This window comes from Peromyscus maniculatus, chromosome 11 (genome assembly GCF_049852395.1).
Source record: "Peromyscus maniculatus bairdii isolate BWxNUB_F1_BW_parent chromosome 11, HU_Pman_BW_mat_3.1, whole genome shotgun sequence".
Lineage (NCBI taxonomy): Eukaryota > Metazoa > Chordata > Mammalia > Rodentia > Cricetidae > Peromyscus > Peromyscus maniculatus.
In genome coordinates this window covers 40,084,040-40,110,796 of record NC_134862.1, presented here as the reverse complement: position 1 = coordinate 40,110,796, position 26,757 = coordinate 40,084,040, and the positions used below count along the sequence as shown (strand labels likewise).

General features: G+C 40.6%; 1 long non-coding RNA gene across 2 annotated transcripts in view; it reads right to left on the bottom strand.

Annotated features, from left to right (window-relative positions):
• Positions 1 to 26,757, bottom strand: part of LOC121821232 (uncharacterized) — a 57,953-nt gene that overhangs the window by 12,896 nt on the left and 18,300 nt on the right. The window contains exons 2-3 of one of the 2 annotated variants that reach the window (XR_013043227.1): positions 25,699 to 25,764; positions 24,336 to 24,468 (exon numbers count right to left, since the gene is read on the bottom strand). The exons of the other annotated variant lie outside the window; for it this stretch is intronic. This is a non-coding gene — a long non-coding RNA (uncharacterized LOC121821232). Of the gene's footprint in view, positions 1 to 24,335; positions 24,469 to 25,698; positions 25,765 to 26,757 lie in introns of those variants that run through there. 2 annotated transcript variants of the gene reach the window in all.

Sequence of the window (26,757 nt, the reverse complement as noted above, 5' to 3'; positions counted from 1 at the left end):
TTTTTTATGCTTGGAAACATTCAAATTTCCCATGACCACAAGGAAAAGATTACCTTATTATTTAGAATAATTTGGATAAAGAAAAATTCCAGGTGTTTTAACCAACAGAGTTTGCCTAAAGAAATTTGTCTCCCTAAAGGAATTCCCTTTGGGTGCTATTTTTGACCCACAACCCTTATATCTAAACAACAGACTACTCATAGGTTCTCCTCTAGGGCCTAGGTGCTCCCCAGCCAAGAGATCTTGGCCAGATTTGCAGTACCAGGCACTGTACTGTACAAAGGAGATACTTCCTCTTTCGGAGCATGACATAAATCCAATCAGAAATGAACTGGTTCTTTCCATCATGTTCGTATCACTATTGTGCCCTTGGGCAGTCTTGTCAGGCCCATCATTATTGTATCTCACAGGCTTCAGAGCTGGTAAGATTGTTGAGGACTTTTCTCTCTCAGGACCCTTTATGGCACCATCTGGTACTATGAAAGGTAGCCAGCAAGGAGGAAGCAGCCATATTTGTACCAGCTCATTTTCTCCATGTCTTATGACCAAAGTCTGTGGTGTATTCAGGCAATAGGTTCTTACCATCAAGTTCTGGTGGACAGCCAAGAGCAACGACAGTAGTCTGCATTGCTTCAGGAGTCTCTGGGACACCTCTGAGCAACAACTCAAACAAAGGAACCCCACACCTGCTGTGGGATGTCTTTCTGTATGCTGTAAATCTATGTTGCTCTGATTGGTTGATAAATAAAGCTGTTTGGCCAATGGTGAGGCAGGATAAGGTTAGGCGGGACATTCCAACTGGAGAGGGAGGAAGAAGGAAGGAGAGGCAGGGAGATGCTGCGAACCACTGCCCGGAGAAGCAAGATGTGAAAATACTGGTAAGCCACAGCCACATGGCAACTTATAGATGAATAGAAATGGGTCAAGATATAAGAGCTAGTTAGCAAGAAGCTTGAGCCATAGGGCATCCAGTTCATAACTGATATAAACCTCTATGTGTTTGCTTGGGTCTGAACGGCTGTAGGACCAGGTGGGACACAGGAAAACTTTCGAATTCGCACACCTGGCACAGGCAGGCATTGGGCTCTTTGACAACCTATGGCTTTTAAGAGAAGCATTAACTCCAGAGAACGACATTTAACCTCTCCTCTCTCTCCTTCTCTCCTCTCTTCCTATATATGTGTGTGTACACATACATATACATTATTATACACACACACACACACACATACACACACACACACACACACACATATACTATTTGTATTTTTAACCATGTTTGTAACCATCCTTTGGATTGTCTTCATTATTGTTTATTTTTTGGTACTGCCAGTACTCAGTACTCAGTGATTACAACCTTATCCTGTCTTCCCTTTGAATCTGTTCCACCACTGGATTCATTTTTGTTCTACTTTGCTACACTGTCCACATACAACCGTCAGTACCGTGTCTGTTTGCTTGGTTTGTTTTCTTAAGCAACACAAGGGAACATACCCCTGGACTCTAACTACAGCAGACTGCTGTGCTGGATCAAGCATGGCCGCCACTCTCCTGGCTCTGGCCCTTTCTGGGGCCATCGATGACTATTGCTTAAACCCTGTAGTAAGATATATAACAATTTCAAACTAAACTCCATGATACGGAGATCTCGTCCAACTCCTACGACAAAAAAAAAAAAAATAAAATAAAAAAATAAAAAATAAAAAATAAAAAAATAAAAAAGCCAAATCCTCTTCCTCAAGCAATAGATAAAACAGGGATGGGGTCTTACAGTCACTCCTAGGCAGGAACCGTTCCCTTCATCAGCACGAATTACAGGAAAATGACTGAACATCCTCCTTCTGCTCATCCAAAGAAAATTTTTTTAGGAGCATAGTTCTCAAGGATGAGCAAGGAGTGTAAATAGTGGAGAGAGTCCCATCAAGATTAACACAGGAAAAAGCCAAGAGGTGCTGCGTACGGTGTGCCCCCCCCCCCACCATCGTTATCTCCACTCTCATTTCCCTACAAGATGGTGTGGCAAGTGGAAAATCTATTTTCAGGAGAAAAGCTCACCTCGGGGGTGGCACCAAAGGCCCAGCCTTTCCCTTCTCATAGCAAGAGCTTCCTAGGGAAATACCATTTCCTTATGGTCCACTGTTTTCAAAAGTCGAATAGCCAAAGAGTGGGGCATAATTGTCTCTGGAATGTCTTTATTCTTGCCAGGAAGGCCAGACTTTTCTACTCCCAGAAACTCTTTTGGTTGATTTATTACAGATCCCAACTGCTGAGTCCACCCACTCCCTGAGTTCTAATTCAGAAAACACAGAGCTTCTCTTTTCTCCTTTTTCTATGTTCATTTTTCAAACGCTGGCCCACACTCTGAAGCTGCATGACTGTGCTGTCCTTGGAGCGCATCCTTTTCTTTCCCTGATGCCCTCCACCCTCCAGCTGCCTCCAGCTGCCTCCAGAGCTGAGAGCCTGCTTTCTCGGGCTCTAACTCAATACTTCTGACCTTTTGTTTCTTTTACCTATTTCCCCCTGGCAGCTGCTGAGCTCTCCAGCTGGCTTGATCTTTATTTTATTCCCTCTCTAACGCCTTCTGAGTTTCCTTCTGAGCCCATTTTTAAATGACTATTTTATCTAGAATAATGAGAAGCTACACACCACGTCCTGGGTTCCTCAGAGACGAAGTCAGCAACCCAAAGAGTAATATTTAAAATCAAACACTGTATTACACTATGTATGCTAATTTGATACTAATGCTGAAGAATCAGAGGAGGAAAGCAGTAAGTCTTTGTTTGCCATCATTACACCACTGTTTTATATATCTATATAAATCAAAACCATATGTACAGTGAGAGACCGAAGCTCCGAATGTATAACAGTCTTGAATCTGAGACAAACTGTTTCAGGCACATTCACGGGTGCTGCGTGGTGAAACAGCACACGTGTTACAAAGCTCTATTTAGAGCCAAGTGAAGCTGCATGCCATGTGGATCAGCCATTGTAGATCATTTCCCATTTGATTTTCAATCACTTTTTGTCAATGAGTATTCAGAAACCACCCACTTTTATGCTCGCCACTTTTTTCTTTTCGTTCTTTCCTCTTTCCTTCTTTCATTTCTCTCACACATGTTGCGTGTCAAAACTGTTCCTGGGGAGACTCAGCATGCACAAATCTACCCTCTCCGTGAGGGTAGGGATCTCATGACAGACCAAATATGGATGCCTCCAAGGCTGAGTGAACCCATGGGATTTACTCAGTTACTTAGAGGACTATGGGTGAGGGGTCATTTCCAGAAACAGCACAGAGACAGTTGCATCACCCAAACACACTCAAGCACAGGTGACAGCTCACAGAGCTGGGTATGTGGAGCACGCTGTCCAGCCTGCAGGCATCTTAGCAGGTTGGAGAGTGTCCTTTCCAAGTGACTCTGGTCTGAACCTCTTCCAGGCAGCTCTGCTGGTTTCTGCTTCTTCTCCAGGCCGCTGGTCTGGTGTGAGTCTTCACAGTGCGGCTTGTCTAAGTCCGCTTTGCAGCTTTTACTGCTTATTCTGGCAGGGGCCCAGTGAATCTGGTCAGTTTCAGGGACTTCCTAACGCTATTTTGAGTTGTTTACCTTCCTGCTTAAGGCACTTCTCGGCAGGATGGAACACTTCAATCTCTGAGGACACTGTTAGACAACATCACCCACATTTGCTTGCATGATCCCATACCAGGTCAACACCTATAATTGAAGATACTTTTCTCTGAACTATGATGACCACAAAGTTCCTTTGTAAAGCATCCTCTTTATGGCAGAAAGTGAAGACATTCTTAAGTCACTTAGAACCAACAGTACAGAATGATGGCTGTCACTTGTGTTCGTAAATTACATTAGTGCCTTTGACAAAAAGTGGATTTGGGCAATAAGAGATGGTCTCATCATTCTAGCATATCACCCACAGTCGTAGACAAGCAGTTACGATTTCTTATAGAAAGATCCCTCTCCTTCTAAGAGAGAAAAAGTATTCACCCACTAGCTTTCTCATTTTTCCAGGACTGTTTTAGAGGAAAATTCTAGAAACCAGAGAATAATCTATGGATTTGATATATCTGGAGTAGTGTGTGTGTGTGTGTGTGTGTGTGTGTGTGTGTGTGTGTGTGTAATATATATGAATGTAAGTATGCAGGTGTGCATGCCTATACTTGTTTAAGTAGAAACTAGAGGTCAACATTTGGGTATCTTTCTCTATTGCTCCTAACTTTATTTTTTTAAGTTAAAATTTTATAATAGTCTTGTATATATGTGTATGGATGATGTGTGCATGAACTTGTAGAGTTCAGAAGCCAACTTTGGAGGGTCAGATCTTTCCTTTCACCTTTAGTTAGGTTCCAGAAATTAAACTCAGGTCTCAGGCTTGTGTGGCACATGCCTTTGCCTATTCTAGAACCTTGTCAATTAATCTCCCACTTTCTTTTTGAGACAAGGTCTCTCAGGGAACCTGGATCTCCCTGGCCCAGTGAGCCCTGCTTTCTGCTGCCTCTGTTCCCTCTACTCCCTGCCCACCCAGCTCCGAGGTTACAGGCACATGCTACCATGTCCAGCTTTTACACGGGTTCTTGGAATCTGAACTCAGGTCCCAGGCTTGTGAAATAAACATTTTACCCACTGAGCTTTCATCCAAGGCCCTGGAGACTTAAAGAAACTATTGTTAAATGGTGGTATGATAAATGGCCTTTATTAGAGGTCATCACAGTGGAGAAGATGAGGTCAGCGATTCCAGGAGTAGTCAAATCAGCGATGACTGCAGTTGTACTTCCAACGGATGCCCCAGCCCTTCCTGGACATCCATTCACAAATATGGTGCCTTAGAGTTCAGGGTAAGACTCTGAATCGGCTTTAGACTACCGATGACAAAAAAAGCCATGCTTCTGTCTCCCTTCAATCCTCTGCTCAGGCTGCTGCTGAGCAACCTCCCACGATCTCAAGGGCAGAGGCAGCCAAATGGAGCAGGCATGCCATTTAGCATAGGTACCACAGGGACTCGGCAGGAGCAGTGTAGCCTATAATTCCCAAAGTGAGCGTCCAAGAGGGAAGGGGAAATAAATAGATCTCACCTGAAGAATGTTCTAGCTAGCGCTCTTTGGAAGAGACCAACTTGAAGATGTCCCTAAGAGTTACTGAAGTTACAAGCCCAGCAATTCCTGCTGGTACATCAAACAGAGTTAAGAGGAAATGTGCCTGGAACATTCATAATATAGCCAAGATCACTGCCCAGATACAGCTGTTTAGAGGAAACTTTGACAATGTAGTCTGTGTGTAAATGGGGGGTTGAAAGTTTAACCTTAAAAAAAAATGTTCCCAGTGGTGACCAGCTCCATGAACTAGATTGAGGGTTGCCAAGCGACGAAAGGTAACAAAGGCTAATTCTAAGTTCATTTAAACCTACACCTGTGAGGCATTATTTTACTATTCTCTACTCCTGTGGAAAAGACACCCAGGCAGAAATGACTCCCCCTTTCTACCCTTCACCCTTCTTCCTAAGCACTCCTATGGCACTCTGCTTACACTGTTAATCTTTGTTATAAATACATTTTTAAATTATAGCACAGGCCGGGCGTTGGTGGCGCACGCCTTTAATCCCAGCACTCGGGAGGCAGAGGCAGGCGGATCTCTGTGAGTTCGAGGCCAGCCTGGGCTACCAAGTGAGCTCTAGGAAAGGCGCAAAGCTACACAGAGAAACCCTGTCTCGAAAAACCAAAAAAAAAAAAAAAAAAAAAAAAAAAAAAATTATAGCACAGTTTTTTATTACATGTTTCCCAATTAAATCACTTAGCCTTTTCAAAGCAGGGACCATGGTTTGTTTGTTTGTAACATTTTTATTAGCTGTATTAATTACTTTTCCTCTTCTTATTGCTCTGACCAAATGCCTAATGAAAGCAGCTTACAGGAAGAAGGGCTTCCTTTTGGCTCATGGTTCAGGGGGATGAAGTCCATCAAGGTGAGGGGAGGTGTGGCGTTGGGAGTGGCTTCATCCAACCAGGAAATAGAGGCAGGAGAACATCATTTCTCGGCTGGCTTTCTCCTTTTCCTCTTTGCAGTCAGTCCAGGGCCTCAGCTGATGGAATGGTGCCATCCACATTCAAGGATAAGTTTTCCTTCCTCAGTTAAAGATCTCAAAATCACACTCACAGATATACCCAAAGGTGTGCTCCATGAATTTTTCATGTGTTTGTTAGAATTGACAAAATTGACAATGAAATTCAACTATCATTCTACCTAAGTATCTAAAACAATATCTTCCCATGCATACCAGGTTAACTATAGATTGAACACCCCAGCCTTGCTGTAAGACCTGCCTTCAATGCCCACTTTCTGGTGAGCTGTTGTTTCCTTGTGAATTGCTACAGACTTTTTGTGCCTCTTCCATGAACTCATTTTCCTGGGTAAACACCATTATAGTTGGGTCTTAACCAAATGCCACTTCAGGGTTTTCCTTGGCACTAGATCCTACACAAAGGCTTACATTCAAACTCACACTTTCATTTACCCCACAAATACATCTGAGTGTCAGCTATGTGGATGATCTTCTAGCAGAAGATGTAAAGCAAGTAAAATCGACATCAATTTTAGTCTTCACTTGGCTTAAATTCTCTGGGAGAATTTAGACAATAAATAGAAAAGTCAAGCTGATTGCTTTGATGAGGATATGTACAAATCATGAGGTACTAGACCTGATTCAAAAAAATCAATAGTGACTACCATGTGTAAGTGAAAACCTTGATTTAAACAAATTAAACAAACAAAAAAACAAAAACAAACAACCAAACAAATAAACAAACAAATACCCCAAAACATAACAAAACAGAGACTGGTATATGTAAGGAGCTGAAAGAACTTCAGAAATTCACACTGACTCAAAAAGAATGCTTTGTCTCTCTAGCAAACTGAAATCCACAGGGACAAGACACAAAAAGGAGAAACACCTACTGCTCTCTCACTGGATTTAAGACACATTCCAGGCAATCTGCCTGGTACTGTAAACTTGGCTAAAAACTTAGATCCAGGGAGATCATAGGCCCTAGGGGGAACTTAATGCTGTTGTTTATCTAACGGAACTCTAAGGTACCTTTTAAATATTTGTGTTCATAACTCTAGACAAGTGCATACTCTTAGCTTTAATCAGTTACGGAAGGCCCCGTCAGATGAATGATGGTGAATTCAGAGGTTCCTGGTTGTACAAGATACAGAGAATAAGGGGCAGATGAGTGCTCAGCTTGAACAAGGAATTTATACTGTCATCTCCAAAGCTCAGAGAATTTTGGGAAAGACAGGGTAGGAAGAAAGTTAAGAGCCAGAAGAAAGGGAGAAGATCTGTGACATACCATCTGGGCAAGACACAGGTATTAACATCATGAAGTCACAGCAGCTGTAGACGCCTGAATTGGTTCTGCACAAGAATGGGCCAAGCAACAGTCAGGCATGGATGGAATAAGGGCTCAGGAGGCCTAACCCTCATCTCTGAGCTATTTGCTATTGATAAATTCCGGGAGAAAGGAAACAGTTGCTTTTATTTGTGTACCCACTGGTGACTGCAGCAGGCTCCAGAGGATAGCTTCCAATCCAATGATCACAGAGATGGCCCTGATTATATGTCACAAAATGAGAGAGAAAACATGAATCTTGTGAAAGGATTTGTGGGGACTAGGGGAGATTGATTGGGATAAGAAGGTGATCCCAGAAGTCATAAGATGGGCAGAATCTGAATACATCATCCAAACAAAAGGAAAAATGTAGCCATAAGTTTTCTTAGGTCCTGTCCAGCCCCACAGTCCCTCAGCTGCTTATAAAATAATCATTCAGAGGCTTATATTAATTACCTATTGTATAGCTTATACAGGCTTCTTGCTAGCTAGATTTTATAATTTAACCCATTTCTATTAATCTATAAGTTGCCACATGGCGATGGCATTACTGGTCTGCTGGCATCTTGCTCTCCTCTCCTTTCTTCTCTCCATATATCCGCTTGGATTTCCTGCCTGCCTCTAAGCTGCCTTGCCATAGGCCAATGCAGCTTTATTTATCAACCAATCAGAGGAACACATATTCACAGAATGTAAAAAGACATCTCACAGCAAGAAAATTATCATTGTCGCAAGAAAACACTTACGACATATAATTATATATATCGAATAACCTTAATATAGTTATATATGGCAATATTTAGAGTTTTCATAGTCTTTGTTTTTATTTTAGAACAATTTTGTTTGTTTAGGGACAGGAGTCCCTCTATTATGCACTCCTCCTCTGCCTCCAAAGTGCTGAGGTTACAGGCATATACAACCACACCTAGTTTGTAGACTGCTTTAAAAAACATAGGGTACATTCTAGAAACAATCAATATTCAATGAATATTACAATTTATAACAGAAAATGGAAGAACCACTTCCCTTTACCTTATCCCTAAAAATTATATATTACGTCTATAATTATAAAATTTATAGATTATGGACAGCTTCACACCCCATTTTCAAGAGCCTGTGTAAGAAAACAACAGTGTTCATGAGCCACTTGGCTGCCCAACATTAGATAAATCCTGTCCACTAGACCTTTTTGCAATGATGGACACCCTGTCTATGCTCTTTGCTATGTATTAACCACATGGACTATCCTACAGCTGAAGCATGAGCGATACAATTGAGGAAACGAATTTTAAACTTGAATTCTCAATGATTTTAAGGTGAATTTATATAGCTAGATATTGCCAGCAGTTAACATTCAGTGTCTAGATTGTGACAAACAGATGTCATTAAGATAAAACCGGAACATCCCTTCATTTTTGTTTGTTTGCCCTGTGAATAGACACATATATAGCTTGCATCCTAGTTGGTTGAGGTCTTAGTGGCACCTTATGTTTGGCTACACAGTAAGGATCAGTTTCACCTCATTATGTTTTGGGAAAGGATCGTGTAAGTACAAACAGTATTTGCGAAGCAGAACGCCGATGTTCATCTATTTTAATTGAAACACTATGGAAAGTATTGGTTTCATGGAATGGTGACTAGAATCACGTGACGTCTTCCATTGCACACCTGCTTTCACCACCATTTCTAAAGGAAGCCCTACTATGTCAAGTCCTCCTATAAGGGGATCTTGAGTCTCTAGAGTTTGAGGCTCTACTTGGGTATTTTATTTCTCTTAATGCAAGGTCAAGACTCAAAATAACCGGTAGTAGATATCGCCATTAAATCAAATGTTTTCTTCTATGTAGTCTTCTTATTAACTACATCTCCTTTATTTATCTCATTAGTCTCTGCTCCATATTATTTATGCAATTAATAAGGAAGAGAAGGAAGTGAATACCCCAGAAAACAAATGTACTTACTATACCTCTTCTACTGGTGAGCAGGTATTTTGAAGCAAGGGCTGTATTTTCTACAACATTGGGCATAGTTCTTTGTACACTGTGGTGGCTCAGGGAACACTTGCTAGTTTGTTTAAAAATATCTTATAGTAATTCCTCACATACTTTAAATGTTAAGTTTCTAATAAAAAAAATGGGGTGAGGCAAATTCTTACCCAATAGGCCATTGTCAGAATGTTACGGGGAATTCGGGAGTAAGCCCCAATTATATTAATCATAGATCAGTAAAACAGATATGATGGTTGGATATAAAACTGAGGATATGGTAAACTGACTCTCCATCAGGACTGAGAGCTGGTATAATTGTTTTGGAAAACAATAGGGGTATTTATCAACATACTTGGTTATAATATTTGAGACTCACTCCCAATTAAAGCATTTAAATTATTAAGAGATTGACATACAAAAGTTACCCATATTTAACATATGTAGCATGATGGGTTTGGAGAGTTTGCACCTGTGAAATCATCACCACAGTCAGAATGATAAACGTTTCCATTGCTTCCAAGTGTCTGACCACCTTAACTATTCGTGTGTCATAAGATCATGTGCTGTCAAATCCACCTTCTCAGGAAGACTTTAGGCACACAACATAGCATTGTTACCTACAGGTATTATTTCCTAGAGCAGATCATCATCATCACCATCATCATCATCATATTACCTAGAATACATTTCTAGGTCCTATTCATCTTGTATTGGTATTCCCACTAACTCTGACACCTGAAACTTTGTATTTTTGACTAACACCTCCATGTCTCCTAGCCTGGGTATTTGGACTAAATACATTTAGCATTATGATATGGCTACAAGTCTATGGGAATCAGAGGGTAGAATGTGGCAATTATCAATATTCTAATCTATGTGCCTGAGAATTTTTGTAGATTATTTGTATAAATGCACTATTTGTGTCTATATTTCATAGCATATTCTTCCATAGTCATCCAGTAGTTGCAAATGGTAAGTTCTCCTTCTTTTCAAAAAGCATAATCCTCCACTGTATGTATATACTACATTTTATTTATCCATTCGTCCACCAATGGACATTTTATGTACTTCCATTTCTTGGTTATTGTCAATAATGTTGCAATGACCATGAGAGTATAGAGAGCTCTTAGAGACACTGATTATAATTCCCTTAAAGAAACACCCCTAAGGGACTGTTGGACCACATAGCAATTCTAGTTTTAATTTCTGAAGCATTTTTATTGCTTTCCTAACTAACTGTTATCAATTTATGTTTCCACAAACAATATTCCGGGGCCACTTTTTTCCTACATCCTTAGCAACATTTATCTTTTGTTTTTATTTTTTAAAAACAGCATTTTAATGGAATTGAAATTTTAATCTCATGATAGTTTTGGTTTGTTTTTCCCTTGTGACTCATGTTCTCCAGTTCCTTTCCATATACCTGTGGCTATTTGCATATCTTCTCTGGGGGAAATCTCTGTTCATTTCTGCAATGTTTGAATAAGAATGACACCCCATAGGCTCAGATACTTGAGTGCTTAGTCACCAGAGAGTGGCTATTTGGGAAGGATTAGGAGGTGTGTGTCACTGGGTGTCCCTACATGAAGGCCCAGAGAGGTCACTTTGTGAAGCTGTGAAGGTGAAGCCTGGATTATGTTAGAGACCCAAACATGTGGGAGATGCCAGAGTTATGGGATTCCTGTTAAGGAAAGTTCCAGATTGGGTATGGAACCAGCCCAGGAGACAGAAAGAGAAAAAGAGAGAAAGAGAAGTACGCTGCAGTCCACAAAGCTGAAAGGAGTAGGCGATCTGAAGAGTCAACATTTGACATCAGACGTGGAGATGCAGAATTTGGAGTTTTCCCTGCTGGTTTTTGGTCTTGCTTTGGTCCAGTATTTCCTCACTAACCTCCCTTTCCTTCCTTTTGAAATAGTTATATTCTGTACCACTGTACGTTAGAAACATGTAATCTGATTTTTTGATTTTGCAGTTATACTTGGGAGATTGCCATGAGTCTCAGAAGAGACTTTGACCTTTGAACTTTTACACAGTACTGATACTGTGAAAGACTATGGGGACTTTTGAAGTTGGACTAAATACATTTAGCATTATGATATGGCTACAAGTCTATGGGGGAGTCAGAGGGTAGAATGTGGCAATTTGAATATGAATGACCCCACAGGCTCATCTACGTGAATGCTTATTTACCAGGGAGTGGCACTATTTGAGAAGGATTAGGAGGTGTTGCCTTGTTGGGGTAGGTGTGGTCTTGTTGAAGGAAGAGTGTCATGGGGGTGGGGGTGGGTGGGAGGTAGGAGTGAGCTTTGAGGTTTCAAATGCTCATGTTAAGGCCCAATCCCCCTTGCCCCCCACCCCTCTTTGCCTACAGATCAGGATGTAGCTCCAATGCTATATATGCCACCATGCTCTCACCATGATGATAATGAACTAAACCTCTGAAACTTTAAACAAGCTCCAATTAAATGCTTTCTTTTGTTAGTGTTGCTTCGGTCATGGTGACTCTTTACAGCAGCAGAACAGCGGCTGAGATAATTTCCTTTGCTAATTTTTAACTGGATAATCACTCCAGGGTTTTGTTTTGGTACATGGATCTTGGGAGTTCCTACTAGATTTTGAATATGAACATGTCATTAAATGAATGTTTTGCAAATATTAGTTGTTTTTCCCCCACCTGATAGGCTGTTTTTTACTCTTTCAATATGCAGATTTTAAGTGTTTGAGGTCTCACATGGCCATTTTCTTTTGCTTCTTGTGCTTTTGGAATCATGTGCAAGAAATCGTGGTGAAGACCAATGTTCTCTACCTTTCCTCAGTGCTTTCTTTCAGGAGCTTGACTGTTTCAGCGCTTACGGTCAAGTCTGTAATCCTTTTTGTTGACTTTTTTCATATGTGAGGTAAGACAAGGACTGCACAATTAAATAATTCAGGTATTGGAGAAGTACATGTGACATTTGTCTCTTCCATATTTACAGTGGTGACAAACTAGAAATGACCTAATTGTCCAGCAATAGAAGGATGAATATGATGTTGACCAGTAAGAAATAGACAAATTTATGACTAATTTAAGAGTTCTTATTTATGTTAGAATATTCAGAGTATAATATTGAGTGAAAATAAAAGGGAAAAAAAAACATTGGGAGAAAAGACAGCAGAACACTGAGTATCAATTAGAAGTGTTTTTTTTTTAATTCTCCTATCCTTTATATTTTTCAAATTTATTTAATATCAGTAGTATGATATCCAGATTATATAATATATAATTTTGAGTTTTCTCCTTCATTTAGATGTAATTCTCATGGAGACTTAGGACAAAATTCAAACTTCTGCAGTGCCAAGCAAGTGTAGATTACATTTGGTTTTATTTATTTATTTATTTTTAAATTCAAGCATCTTGGTTTTGATGAATTGGCTGAAACTTCAGTATTTTTGGGACCACACAAGTAAAAACTAGTCAGGGGTGAATTCCAAATAGGAAAGTGCCAAAAAAGATTTCACAAAAATGTATTTTAGCTTTATTAAACATTAAAAAAATGGTTTGTAAGAGAATAATTGCTTTCACTTGGGAAATTATGGGTACTATAAATAATGGGAGTAGGCTATGAATCAGTTTTTCTCATGACGGGAACAGCTGTATGTCATATTTTCGTACTGATACAGACTGTTTCTCTGCCCAGAAGATGTCATTATTTATGTAAGAAAAAAGGCAACATCATACAGCAGAAAATGGGGTTTGGGAAGCCCAGATGCTGTGCTGTATGTGATGTGGGTATCTGGGGAGTCCAGATGCAATGCTGTATGTGATGTGGTAGAGTTTGGGGAAGCCCAGAGGTAGTACTGTATGTGATGTTGCAGAGTTTGGGGGTGTTCAGATGCAATGGTGCATGTAGGGCCCCAGCACTCTGACAGTCCATTTGGAACTGAATGGGAGTAAGTGCAAACTTCATAGCACAAGGCTTTGTGCAGAGCAGACCATCAGCCGGCACTAAACAGCTTAAAGGCTTAGGGGCTCTCTTTCACCGACTCAGAATATCTGTTCTCTAGGATCTCATTTCTGGCTGACTTTGCCTTTCCTAACAAGCTGCAATGTAAAGAAGAGTGGTTCAAAAGGAGTTAAAAATTATAGAAAAATCCGAGAAAGGTATAAACAGTCTTTTCCTAGAGGATTTGACATTTAAAACTGCAACCACTTTTAATGCCAGGTATCCTTGGTGGCCAGTGACTATGAACACTTAGAAGCTGCAGGGAGCTGGGTTCAGGTGCTCCCTGAGGGCATGGCTTGTAGCTTTCCATTCATTAAGGAATCAAGCCTTGGGAACTGGTCCCCTGTCTGCATTGCCCACTAGAGAAAGAGAGAGAGAGAGAGGAGGGAGAGAGAGAGAAAGAGAGAGAGAGAAGAGGGCAGAAGATGGGTTAAGAGGATTAGAAGATATTTGCACAGTTTATTGCATCTAAGGGACCTAACTTAAAAAAAACAAAAAGCCAAAAAAAAAACAAAACTTGCCTCTTTGGGGTATCAGCGAGAAGCCAGAGAACATAAGATCAGTAACTAGGCTTAAGAAAGGAACAGAAGATAAGATGAGATGAAATTTTCTGTGCAGCATCCTTACAGTGTGAAACAGTTTCCAGCTTTGTGGGATTTTTCTGCAATTGCTTCTTTGGCTCTTCTGCAGCTGTCTCTGAGGTCTCTGGGGTGAAATGCAGAGGTTACTCTTATGAATACCTTTCAAAATCACTTAGCACGTTTCCATGGAAAAGCAAGAGTTTGGATTCCAGAGAAATCCAAAAATGGTCTCTATATCATTTATTTCGTGTTAGGAGGGCTGTTTAACCTCTGGTCCTGTGTTTCCCTAGATGGACCAACATGTCTGAGGACTGCCAAACAAGCATAAGAGCTCAGCAGCTGGTATAAAGCAGCCACATAAAGCATTTAAGTTATCAGGCTTTTTATTTGCTGCTTAATATAGATCCTTATCTTCATAATCAAGATAGAGGAATAGAGTGAATCAGGAAAATGCGGGCCATTCAAGAGCAAAGCAAAGATGAACAGAAATACTGATAAACAACATTGTAATCTAGGAAGCAAAGCAGTTACAGAAGGAAGGTGCCCCACGTCATCCCATCCCCACCACAGTTCTGGGATGGTTTCTGTGGTGATGTTATGCAATGATAGGATTAAGAAACTTCTGGTTAGCTCGGTGGTGGTGGTGGTGGTGGCGCATACCTTTAATCCCAGCACTCAGGAGGCAGAAGCAGGCAGATCTCTGTGAGTTCGAGGGCAGAAACCCTGTCTTGAAAAACCTAAATAAATAAAAATAGATAAATAAATAAATAAATAAATAAATAAATAAATAAATAAGAAACTCCTGGTTCTTCCAGGCTGCAATTCTATGTTCTTTGGCTCTCCTAAAGCCAGACTAGTGAAAAAAATATGAAGCCTGATGCTACAACTCTGAGTCCTTGACTCTGCAAGGATTTTGTACTGGGCTATTGCTTGGAATGACGGAACATCTCTCTTCAGAGGAAAACGCACATTTCGGTTGTGCACACCCTCCCTGCTTTCCCATACAGTCTCAGTGCCCCAGCTCTGGCAATGCTTGATAAAGGGTGCTCACGTCTTACCGAATCCCACTGTCACACCTCCGAGTGCCTCCACGCTGTTATTTGTGCACCCAGTTCCTACATCCTTGCTGTTTCATTTTAGTTGTTTACTCTTAAAACAAAATACACCTTTACTTAAGAGATCAGTATTTAAACTTGGCACTCCATCTTATATCAAAGAACAAATTAGACACCCTAGAAGAGCAAACTGATGTGCACAGCAGGGAAGGTGGGTGACAAGTTTCTGTATTTGTGGGTGCAATCAGTGTGAGCTTCATGGTTGAATTCTTTAGGCTCTAGTTTGAGCTGAAGTCCAAAGTGGCCCAGCTCCCCAAAGACCTTAGGGCCTTATTTTGTTCCAGGAGACAATGCCATAGCAGTAACATGTTTGCTTGGTTACAAGGACTTCCACAGAAACCAGCAAGATCTAGCAGGCACTGAATTTGAAATAACCTAGTGTCTCTGTAATTGCACTTTCAGCATTTTATTTTACAAATCAAATGCATGTAGTAAATCTCTATTATGTGGATAAGAAGAAATACCTATTTGACCTCCTTTTCAAAGTCCTGGATAAATTACATTTGGGTCAAAAGTAAAATCATTGCTTTCAGGGTACAAAGTCATGGCTTAAAACTTACCAGTGAGCTGGGCGGTGGTGGCGCACGCCTTTAATCCCAGAACTCGGGAGGCAGGGCAGGCAGATCTCTGTGAGTTTGAGGCTAGCCTGGTCTCCAAAGCAAGTTCCAGGAAAGGCACAAAGCTACAGAGAAACCCTGTTTCAAAAAAACCAAAAAAAAAAAAAAAAAAAAAAACCAAAAAAAAACTTACCAGTGAATTATATTTTATTATAAACATGTGGTGTATACAGCTTATTCATATTGCTCACTTGGCACCCAAAATATCATTTTATAAAGAAGGAATGCTACATGACGTATGATTCTTCTAGATGATAGGAACATTATAAACTATAATAGGTCCAATAAAATGAAAAAAAAAATCAGAAGCTTTGGAGATGTGTTTGGGAGCTGTTTCTTATAATTAAAAACCTTGACACTTGACCAGGGCAACTGTAACGTCATATATCAAGCATGGAAACCATGACACACTGAAAGCATGTTTGTGAATGCTTATTGGAAAGGTCAAGTATAATTGCACACAAATACATCATAAACAGGACTTGCCATGTGCTAGATGCTTGGTGTGTTGAAGACTTACGTTAAAACTGACCTCACACAGTTGATTGGCTTGATCAGTTTGGGAGGCACCTAGGCAGTGGGACCAAGTCCTGTGCTCATTGCATGAGCTGGCTGTTTGAAACCTGGAACTTATGCAGGGACACTTGGCTTAGTCTGGGAGGAAGGGACTGGACCTCCCTGGACTGAGTCTACCAAGTTGATCACAGTCCTCGGGGGAGGACTTGTCCTGGAGGAGGTGGGAATGGAGGGTGGGCTGGGGGTAAGGGGAGGGCGTGGGAGGGGGGAGAATAGGGGAACCCATGGCTGATATGTAGAACTGAATGGTATTGTAAAATAAAAAATATATATCACAAAAAAAAAAAAAACTGACCTCACTGGATTTACAAAAACCAAGGGAGGAATGAGCAGGTGAGATTCTTGGAGAACAAAAGGGTCAAAGAACAAGGAAAAGAAACCAGACAACACCATGCTCTGCAGTGGACGGAAAGGAAGCTACGAACAACTTGTAGAGGTGAAGTGTGGAAGCGCAGGGTAGGCTTGGAGTGATGAAAAGTGGATCCCAAAGAGGTGCTTTAAGGCATCTGCAAGGCCCCAGGCTCGTTGGTACAAATGAATAAACTGGCATTTGTAAAAGGACGTAGGTACTCGTGTGATCCCGAATGGAGATCTCTCTTCATAGAGATCCATGCCTGTCTCTTAAATAGAGATGGGCTTCAGTCATTCCTCCCATCTAGCTGCTCTGTGCTGGTTTATTTCACACAGGTTTTAGAAGGACACATCGGGAGTTTCTGATCTTAAAGTTAGAGCAGGCAGTTGAAGGTCAACAGCTCTGGGGACTACGATCTTGTGTGATGCTACTGCTGATTACTTTCCCTTCTCAGCAGACGTGGAAGAGAATTGTCTCAACAATGGTGAGCCTCTTTTACAGGGTGGGTTTGTGCTGGCAGCACACACACTATGAGGATGCCAATATCAGTTTGGTTCCTGTGATTAAAATGTCTATTAACTTAGTATTAAATGTGAGTGGAGATAAACGTCAAAGAACACAGCACTCGGGCGGAATGACAGACACACGCTAGGGCCCATATTTATTTTGTAAGTTATCAGTGGTCCAAGAACTTCAGGACCAAGAATAAATGGAGACTGTAGGAGTCTTTCCTGAACTCCATAAGGAATAGATAGGAAGCCAAAGAAAAGAGATGAGGTCAAGAATTGTCTGCTTTTGTCAATGGGAAATACAAACACATTTGACACACAACACAGACAAAAGTATTCACATCGAGGCGGTCTCCATTTCATCTCTCTCTATTGTCTCCAGTAACTCTGAAATTTTATGATGTCTCAAATTTTGTATTAGGTCTTGAGGTAGAGACAAGAGCAAGAGAAACAGGTCCTCTTTTCTACTGAACCTCATCCCCACGTTCCTTCTCTCCCGTTTCCTGGCCTCCCTTCTCTATCACTGGCCATCATCCCTTCTTGTCATTTCCATGTGTGTGTGTTATCTGTGAACTGGGCACGGTATCACATGGCCAGACCAACCCACAAAGGTGGATCGGGCTCTGTCAGATTGAAGTGAATATTTTTACCGAATAGGTTTGAAAAAGCAGGGGCTCTGAAAATCAGGACAGATTTACATGATAGCATTCCCCATAAAAAAGTGTGTTCTGCCCTGTATTTACTCATCTGCTAACAGCTTGGTGAGAAGTATCATTGTGAGGAGGAGGTTTCAGCAGAGGTGTGGCCTTGCTGGAGCTAAGGAATGTGATGAGAAAAAGGGGTGCAGGGTGGGGGTGGGGCAATTCCTCCTTCTCTTGAAATAGCGGGAATTGACCTTTCAGTACAATCTCAGTGTGTGTGTGTGTTAGGTGGGGGAACTGATGCTTGCCTTATACCTGATAATTAGAACAGAAAATCCCCCACAGAGGGTCAGGGAAAGTGCTTGGGAGGATGGTGGAGCATCTGTCTATTTAACGCTCCTCTTTTCTCTGAAGATTTTAAAGTGGAATCCACAGGGCTCGGTGTTGTGTGTTGTCAGGAAGGTACAGTGGAAGAGGCAGACAGGGCAGGTAAGGGCATTGAAAATAAGGAAGTCGAAACAGCCCTACAGATGTCAATCAGGGGAGGAAGGAATGAAGGCAGACAGGAAGAGAGGGCGATCTAAAGGAGGCAGCCTTGAACTGCAGGTCTTAGTGACGGTAACCAGTGACAAACTAGAGTAATTAGTTAAAGGTTACCCAGAGTCTGATGTCTACAACAACTGTCTTCATGTCTGAAACAACTTCAGACGATAACAATTCCAGGGTGTGCCACAGGAGTTTGTAGAAGGAATGAGACATGAAACGGCATCCTGGTGGTGACTCAGACAAGGGAAAAAAAAGTCTAAATCGTCAAACATGGATAAGACGTCATTCTGAAAACGGAAATGGACAGTGGATACAAATGAATGTTATGGGAGTGCCACATTCTTCAATGAATAGCAGTGGAACCGAGATCAGTCGTTGACAGCAATCAAAAGTTGTAATAACGTCATTGCTTAATATAACTTTCTAGGAGAGCAAGAAATGCTTTAATGAGAGGAGGAAGGATTTTAAATTTATATGGAACAAGTATTAAGTTTTTATGTACTAATAGAAACCACAGAATTAGTGAAGCTGGGTTGTTATTTGTATTTTTTTAGATAAAATTTTAAATGGAAAATGAGTTTGCATCTTATAGAAATGGTAGGTATATTTTCCTCATACTTCACATGTTTTCTTTAAGCCACACTTGCTGCCTGTGAGTTTCTATGAGTTTTAGGCTTTCAATTGTTCTATGTGTCTGCATAGCTTAGCTATATAATATGTTTACTATTATGATACATCATATACAACACCCAGATCTTGTGACTCATCGTTCCTGGGAATATTTGAGGGTCATTTAATCACTGATTTAATTGTATGACTGATTGATGGTCATGAACACAGATACCCACAGCTGGACAAAGTTCAGGGCGAGTGACCTTGGAGCACTCAGCCCTAACCGGCAGTCTTTATCACACTTTTCCCTCAAGGCTCAAGGGTCTAAGCCGAAGAGGAAGCAGGAAGATTGTAAAAGCCAGGGTGGTGGATGACTCCAAGGAAATAGCACTCTCTAGACACGGCAGGACTGATACACATATGCACTCGTAACTGTGACAGCATGTACAACCGACACAGGCTTAAACCACACAAAATTCCAGCGCTGAGAAGGGGAAGCGGGCATAAAGACCCACCCCTAACCAAGAAGTCAGCTATTTCCAATTAATAGCTGGTAGGAGAGGGAAAATCCGTTTTCTTCAGCGGAGTATATACACTCCAGGGAGGCCCCATGCCCAAGGAGGCCAGCCCCAAAGGGGCTCTGTGTTTGTGGGTACACAGAGTTGGGTGCATAGGGATGGGGGAGGATCTGGGCGGAGTTAAGAGAAAAGAAAGAATATGATAAAAGGGGTGTGTGATTTTTTTTTATCTTATGATTTTATTATTATAGAGCCATGAGTGCATACTCCTGAGGTCAAGACTGGTCACGAAAGAGCATCAGATTAAGCTAAATCTCTATCCATCCAGCTTTTTATCCATTCATTCTTGTGTTTATTGAGCGTATCTTGTATGTCATACAATTGCATTAGCTGCAGAGATTTTTTTTTTTTCTTTTTTTTTTTCTCCGGGCCTCCCGCGTGGTTTGGTGGCTGGAGAGACAGCCGTGGGTGCTGGGAACCGAACTCTTATATTTTTGGTTGTGAGCCTAGCCTTTAACGGCTGAGCCATCTCTCCAGCCCAGCTGCAGAGATTTTAAAAAAGATTAATCTTGAATCTTTGTTCTTGAAAGGCTATGGTCTAATGGCAAAATCAAGTACATACCATTGTTGAATGCTGTAATAGAACACTGCCCATTGTGTGGAAGTCGCAGAAGGCGTCATTGTTGGTTTTAGTCAGTTTGGCATATACCTAGACATGTCTGGGAAGAGAAAATTTCAACTGGGAAATGGCCTCCGTCAGATTGATCTGTGGGGTATCTCATTAATTCTCATTGATGAAGGAGGTCCCAGTCCACTGTGGGTGGTACCAGCCCTGGGAAGGCGGGCTTGGGCTGTAGTAGAACCATACTTAACCATGTGCTTGGAAGCAAGCCAGTAAGCTCTGTTCCGCCATGGTCTTTGCTTCAGTTCCTATCTCTAGGTTCCTTGAGCTCCTGCTGCGGCTTCTCAAATGATGGGATGTAACCTATAAGCTAAAATAAACCCCCTCTGCCCCCCAAGTGGCCTTTGTTCAGTGTCTTATTACAGCAACAGGGCAGCAAAGTAGGACAGAAGACTTCACAGAGATGTCAACGGCTAATTTACTTCCTGAAATGAGAGAAGTCAGGCAGGTATGTGCCAGAAAGCCACTGTAGGTAAAAGGCAAAGTACCTGAGGTGTTGAGAGCACAGAATAAAGAAGAGAAGAAATGCAGGGTATGTGGAAGGAAGAAGCAGGTAACACGGGAGAAAGCAGACAGGAAGTGGATCTGAAGGGCTTTAGATACAATGATTAGGGTTTAGATTCTAACCATAAGAGTTAAGCCTACATAAGATATAAAATAATTTTTTAAACTGTAATGTTAATAACATGGATTGTAATGGACTTGGGTGAAGGCAGGGAGACTTTAAGACAAGCAGTTTACTTCAAAGACTATTACCGAGACTGAGAAAGAAAAGCACTGGTGTTGAGAGAAAAAAAAGAGGAGTTTAGAAGATGAAACACAGGGCTGATGACTGAAAAATAGGCTAAAGAGTCCTCTGCCTACCTGCACCATTCCCACACTCTCCGGCCTAGCTTGGATCATGTGACTTGTGCACCATCCTAGCCTGGTGAGTGCTCAGGTCCCTGCCTGCCTGCATTGTGCACACCAGCCCAGCTTGACCCAGCTAGGAGTCACTTTTGCATGCTTTCTCAGTAACCATTGAATTGGAATCACTTCCATTTCTCCAATTAAAACAAAAACATTGATTATCTGAAGAACTGACATAGGTCACATGCCCAGGTCACATTCCCAAAACACAAACAATATCAACAGTCAAGGCAATATGTCCCCCTCCAAAACCATGGAGATGTTTTCCAATGACAATTGCCTAGATGAACCCAGGACATAGAACTTAAAAGAATAATCACTAAGATGACCAAAGAATTCAAGGGGTTTAAAGAGAACACAGGCAAACACCTTAAAGATGACAGGAATAACTCCTGAGCGCAGTTCAAGAAAACACCAATATATGGCTGGATGAAATGACAAAGACAATTCAAGATTTCCAAAGTAAATTCAATATAGAGATAGAAATACTGAACAAATTCAAACAGAAATGAAGACTGAAGAACTCTAACCCAATTTAAAACCAGAAAGGACAGCCTCACCAATAGAATGGATCAAGGAGAAGATAGAAAATGAGAGAAAAAGTAGATAAATGGAACCACTCAAGCAATTAAAAGAAAAACATAAAAGGAAAATGCAGAACTTTGAGACACCACGAAAAGACCAAATCTATGAAGTATAGGCATAGAAGGGGGAGAATTCCAGGAATAGCATAGACTGTATCTGTTTAACCATCAAAGAGGAAGTCTCCCCCAACTTAGAGAAAGACATACCAATATAAACACAAAGGTGCATAGCACCAAATAGATAAGAACAGAGAACCCCATAATGCATATTATAGTTAAAACACTAAATATACAGAATGAAGATTGTTTGATGAAAGCTATAAGTGAAAAAAAATTACAAGTCTCATATAAAGAAAAGCCTCTAAGAAAAACAATTTACCTCTCAAAGGAAATTTTATAAGCCAGAAGAGCTCAGAGCAATTCCATGTTCAGTGAGTTGTGTGGGTAGTTCTCAACCTTCCCAGTGCTGTGACCCTTTAATACAGTTCCTCATAAAATTATTTTTATTGCTACTTCATAACTATAATTTTGCTGTTATGAATCATAATGTAAATATCTGTGTTTTCTAATGGTCTTAGGTAACCCCTTGTGAAAGGGTTGTTCAACACCCAAAGGGATCATGACCCACAGGTTGGCTTAGAGCAATGTTCTCTATATTCTAACAGACCACGCTACAGTCCGTATGGTCATAACAGTCCATACTACTCCCAGGAAAACTATATGTGACAGCTGAAGGAAAAAGGAGAACTCTCTGTGATATAAACAGCTAAAGGAATTCATGTCTACTAAACCATCTCTACTAAGCATATTGGAAGCAATGCTTCAAACTGAAGAGAGGCATGAACATGGCCAAGAGACAATAGAAAGAAAAGAAAATTATTATTACTAAGACACAAAAGAGAACCAAGAACACAAACAGAAAAGAAAAAGAAAATGACAGCAATTTATACCTGCCTTTCAATAGCAACTTTAAATATGAACGGCCTCAATTCCCCAATCAAATGGCACAGGTTAACTGAATAGATTAAGAAACAAAATCCATCTTTTTGTTATCTACAAGAGGCTCATCTTCCCTTCAAAGATAAGTACTACTTTAAAGCGAAAGGATGGGAAAAGGTTAGAAGCAGATGGGACCAGGAAGCAAGCAGGTATGACTATCCTTACATCTGACAAAATCATCTCAAACTAAAATTAGTCAGAAGAGATAGAGAAGGAAACTTCATTCTAATAAAGGGAATGATTAACCAAGAAGACATTACAGTCCTGAACATATTTACACCTAACTCATGAACATTCAATTTCATAAAAATCATGCTATTGGACTTCAAGACCCATATTAACTCTAACAACTCAGTAATTGTAGGTGATTACAATATTCTACTTTCTTCAATAGACAGGCCATCTAGACAAAAAAAAGTAATAGAGAACCACCACAATTAAATGACATCATACATCAAATGATCCCAACCAGTATCTACATAATATTCCACCCAAACATACATTAAAGAATACATGTTCTTAGACGCCCACGTAAACGCCCAGGCTGTTGCCAAGACAATAGGTTGCTCTCCCCAAACTGACAACAAGGCCCCATTGCTACAGACAACACCCCCACAACTCACTGAACATGGAACCTTCATAGAACCTTCACCCCTACGTTTTAGTGCCTTTGGTATGGGAAGGTACTCTGCAGGCCACCAAAAGAGAAACATAAACACCAACCCAGGCACAAAACCTTTTACAATCTGTCCTGCCTGTAAAATGTGCTAGGGTAACAGTGGCACAAAGCTTGTGGGAGTAACCAACCAATATCTGATTTGATAGAACCCATATCTGATACTGCTTGGGTGACCAAGAACCAGAGACCAGATAGTCCAGAGACCTAGAGTAAAACCAAGCACTACTGATCAAAAAAAAGGGGTGGGGTCAATGAAAGGACTCGTAATGATTTTCTGCTGTACTCATAGATCAGTGTCTTATTCAGTCATCATCAGAGAAGTGTCCTCTGGCAGCAGATGGGAACAAATGCAGAGACTCACAGCCAGACATTATGTGGAGAGAGTCAAAATGGGTTGTCTTCATCCAATCCCTCCCCTCAGAGCTCAGGGAACCCCTTGGAAGAGGATGCAGAAAGAGTGTAAGAGCAGACAGGATGGAGCACACCAAGGAAACAAGGCCCTCGAAATTAACTAGGCAAAGCTCCCAGGGGCTCCCAGAGACTGAAGCAATAAGCACAGGGCCTGTATGGGTCTTCACCAGGTCCTCTGTGTGCATATTGAAACTTTCAGTTTAGTATCTGTATGGGACTCCTGAGTGTGTGAACAAGTCTCTAACTCTTGTGATTTCTTTTGGGGCTTTCTTCCTTCTGTTGGTTTGCCTTGTCTGACTTTGATATTGTTTCATCTTATATTTTATTTTGTCATGTTTGGTTGTTATCTCTTAGAAGCCTGTTCTGTTCTACTGAGAGACAGAAAAGGGAGTGGATCCGGATGGGAGGAGAGGTGGGCAGGAACTGGGAGAAGCAGATGGAGGGGAAACTGTAATCAGGCTATAGTGTATAAGAAAAGAATCTATTTTTAATAAGAGGGAAAAAGAAAATGCAGTCATGTTCAGTCAGTAAGGAAAATAAGTCAAAGAACTAGATTTGATTGTTTCTCATATTATTTCACTAAACCCACACAAACTGTGGTTAACATGTAGTTAACATGTAGTTAGACAACTCACCTTTTATTTTAGTTAGCAAAGATGAGCATAATGGCTGCTTCCTAAGTCACTGTCTTCTTTTATAAATGAGATCAGTTAACTCTTACTAGGAGTGCTGGCCTCCTTAATTTCACCTTTTCAATGGGAGATAATAAAGTACACCTTCAAAAAAATAAAGAAAGAAGAGAAGCCCATGTAAGTTACTGAAAAACAGCATTTACTCGGACACAAAGCAAATCTCAAAGAATGAAATAAACTGAAATAATTCTGTATATCTTATCTGACCACAATGCAATAAAGTCTGAAATAAACAGAAAAGAATCTCTAGGAATTATCCGAACACATGGAGATTAAACAGCAGATTACTACATGGTGAGTTAGTTCAAGAAGAAATCAAGATGGTTGTAAACATTCCCGGAAATAAAGGAAGATGAAAAGAACACATACCCAGACCTCTGGGAGACACTAACAGCAGTCATAAGACAGTCGTTTCCAGCTCTAAGTGCACGCATTAAAACATTAGGAAGAACACAAACAAGCCACTTGATGATGAGCTAAAGCACTCAGAAGAAGAACAGACTGAATCAAAGTCCAGGAGATGGAGGAAATCCTAAAAGTCAGGGTAGAAATGAATGAAACAGAAGCAAACAAACAGTATAGAGAATCAACAAATCCCACAGCTGGTCCTTTGAAAAGATAGCCAAGTTCAACAGACCCTCAGCTGAGTTAACCCAAAGGAAGGAAAGAAGAAAGAGAGAGAAAGAAAGAAAGAAAGGAAGGAAGGAAGGAAGGAAGGAAGGAAGGAAGGAAGGAAAGAAAAAAAGAAAGAAAGAAAGGAGGGAAAAAGATCAAGAGGGAAATACTGCAATAGACACCAAAGAAATTTAGAATGTTCTAATGGAATATTTTTAAAAACCTATGCTCCATTAAGTTAGAATACCTGTCCAAGAAGAGATCAGTGACCTCAACAACAACAGCAACAATGAAGACGGAAACAGCAATAATAAACCTTCTCACTAACAAAGTCTGGCACCAGATGGATTCACAGTAGAATTCTACCAGACTTTCAAAGAAGAACCGCAACCACCACTTCTTAAATTATTCAAAAATAAAGAAAAAGAAACAGAAGGAGCATTTTCAAAGCCATTCTACAAAGCCCCATTGCTCTAATATAAAAGTAGGTAAAAATACAACAGAAGAAAACTATAGACCAACAGCCCCGATGCACTTAGATGCAAAAATTCCCAATAAAATACTTGCTAACTAAATATAGGCACATAGAAAAAAGATCACTCACCATATTCAAATTGGCTTTAGACATAGATGTAGGGATGGTCCACTATATGCTAGTCAATAAATATAATATATAAATGGACTTAAAGACAAACTCACATGATCGTTTCAATAGGTCCATAAAAGGTCTTTGATAAAATCCAACATGCTTTCATGATAAAAGTCCTAGAGAGAGTAGGATTAGAAAAAAACAATTCAACATAATAGAGTATTATATGACAAAGTCACAGCCAACATTATTCTAACGGTCAAAGCAAGCCCTTTAAAATCATGAACGAGACAGTTCAATATCCCCACAACTTTTCAACATAGTGCTTGAAGCCCCAGATAGATGGATAAATATGGCAAGAGAAGGAAATTAAAGGGATCCATGTATGAAAGAAGTAAAATTATCCCTATTTGAAGATGATACGGTATCATATTTAAGAGGTCCCTCCAAAAGCTACTACAAAACTTCTAGAAATGATTAACAGTTTCAGCAAAGAGGCAGGATACAAAATTAACTTACAAAAGTCTTTCTGTAAACCAACACCAAACAGGCTGAGAAAGAGATCAAGGAACCACTCCCTTTCACAATTACAGTCTCAATAAAGGTAAAGTATTCAGAAACACACTTAACCGAGGAAGGGAAAGGCCTCTAGAGTGAAAACTTCAAATCTCTGAAGAAAGAAATCAAGGAAGACACTAGAAGATGGAAAGAACTTTTAAGCTCATGGACAGAGAGAATAATACCTATGACATTCTTCACAGAAATTAAAAAAAAAATCTTAAAAGTCACAGGGAAGCCTCAAAGATCCCAGATAGCCAAAGCGACCCTGAGCAAAAAGAGTGACCCTGAGCAAAAAGAACACTGCTGGAGGAATTTCCATGCCAGAGTTAAAGCTTTATTGCAGCAGTGTAGTAATAAAAACAGCATGGGCCTGGCATAAAAGCAAGCATAAAGTCATTGGAACAAAATAGAAGACCCAGATATTAGTGTACATAGTGACAGCCATGTGGCATTTGGTAAAGATGCTTCAAATTACACCCTTACAGAAAGAAGGCACTCAAACCATACTGGATGCCCATATATGGAAAAATGAAATTAGGTGCATGTCTACCACTCTGCACAAAAATCAACTCCAACTGGATCAATGACTTCAATGTGAAGCCTGGGAC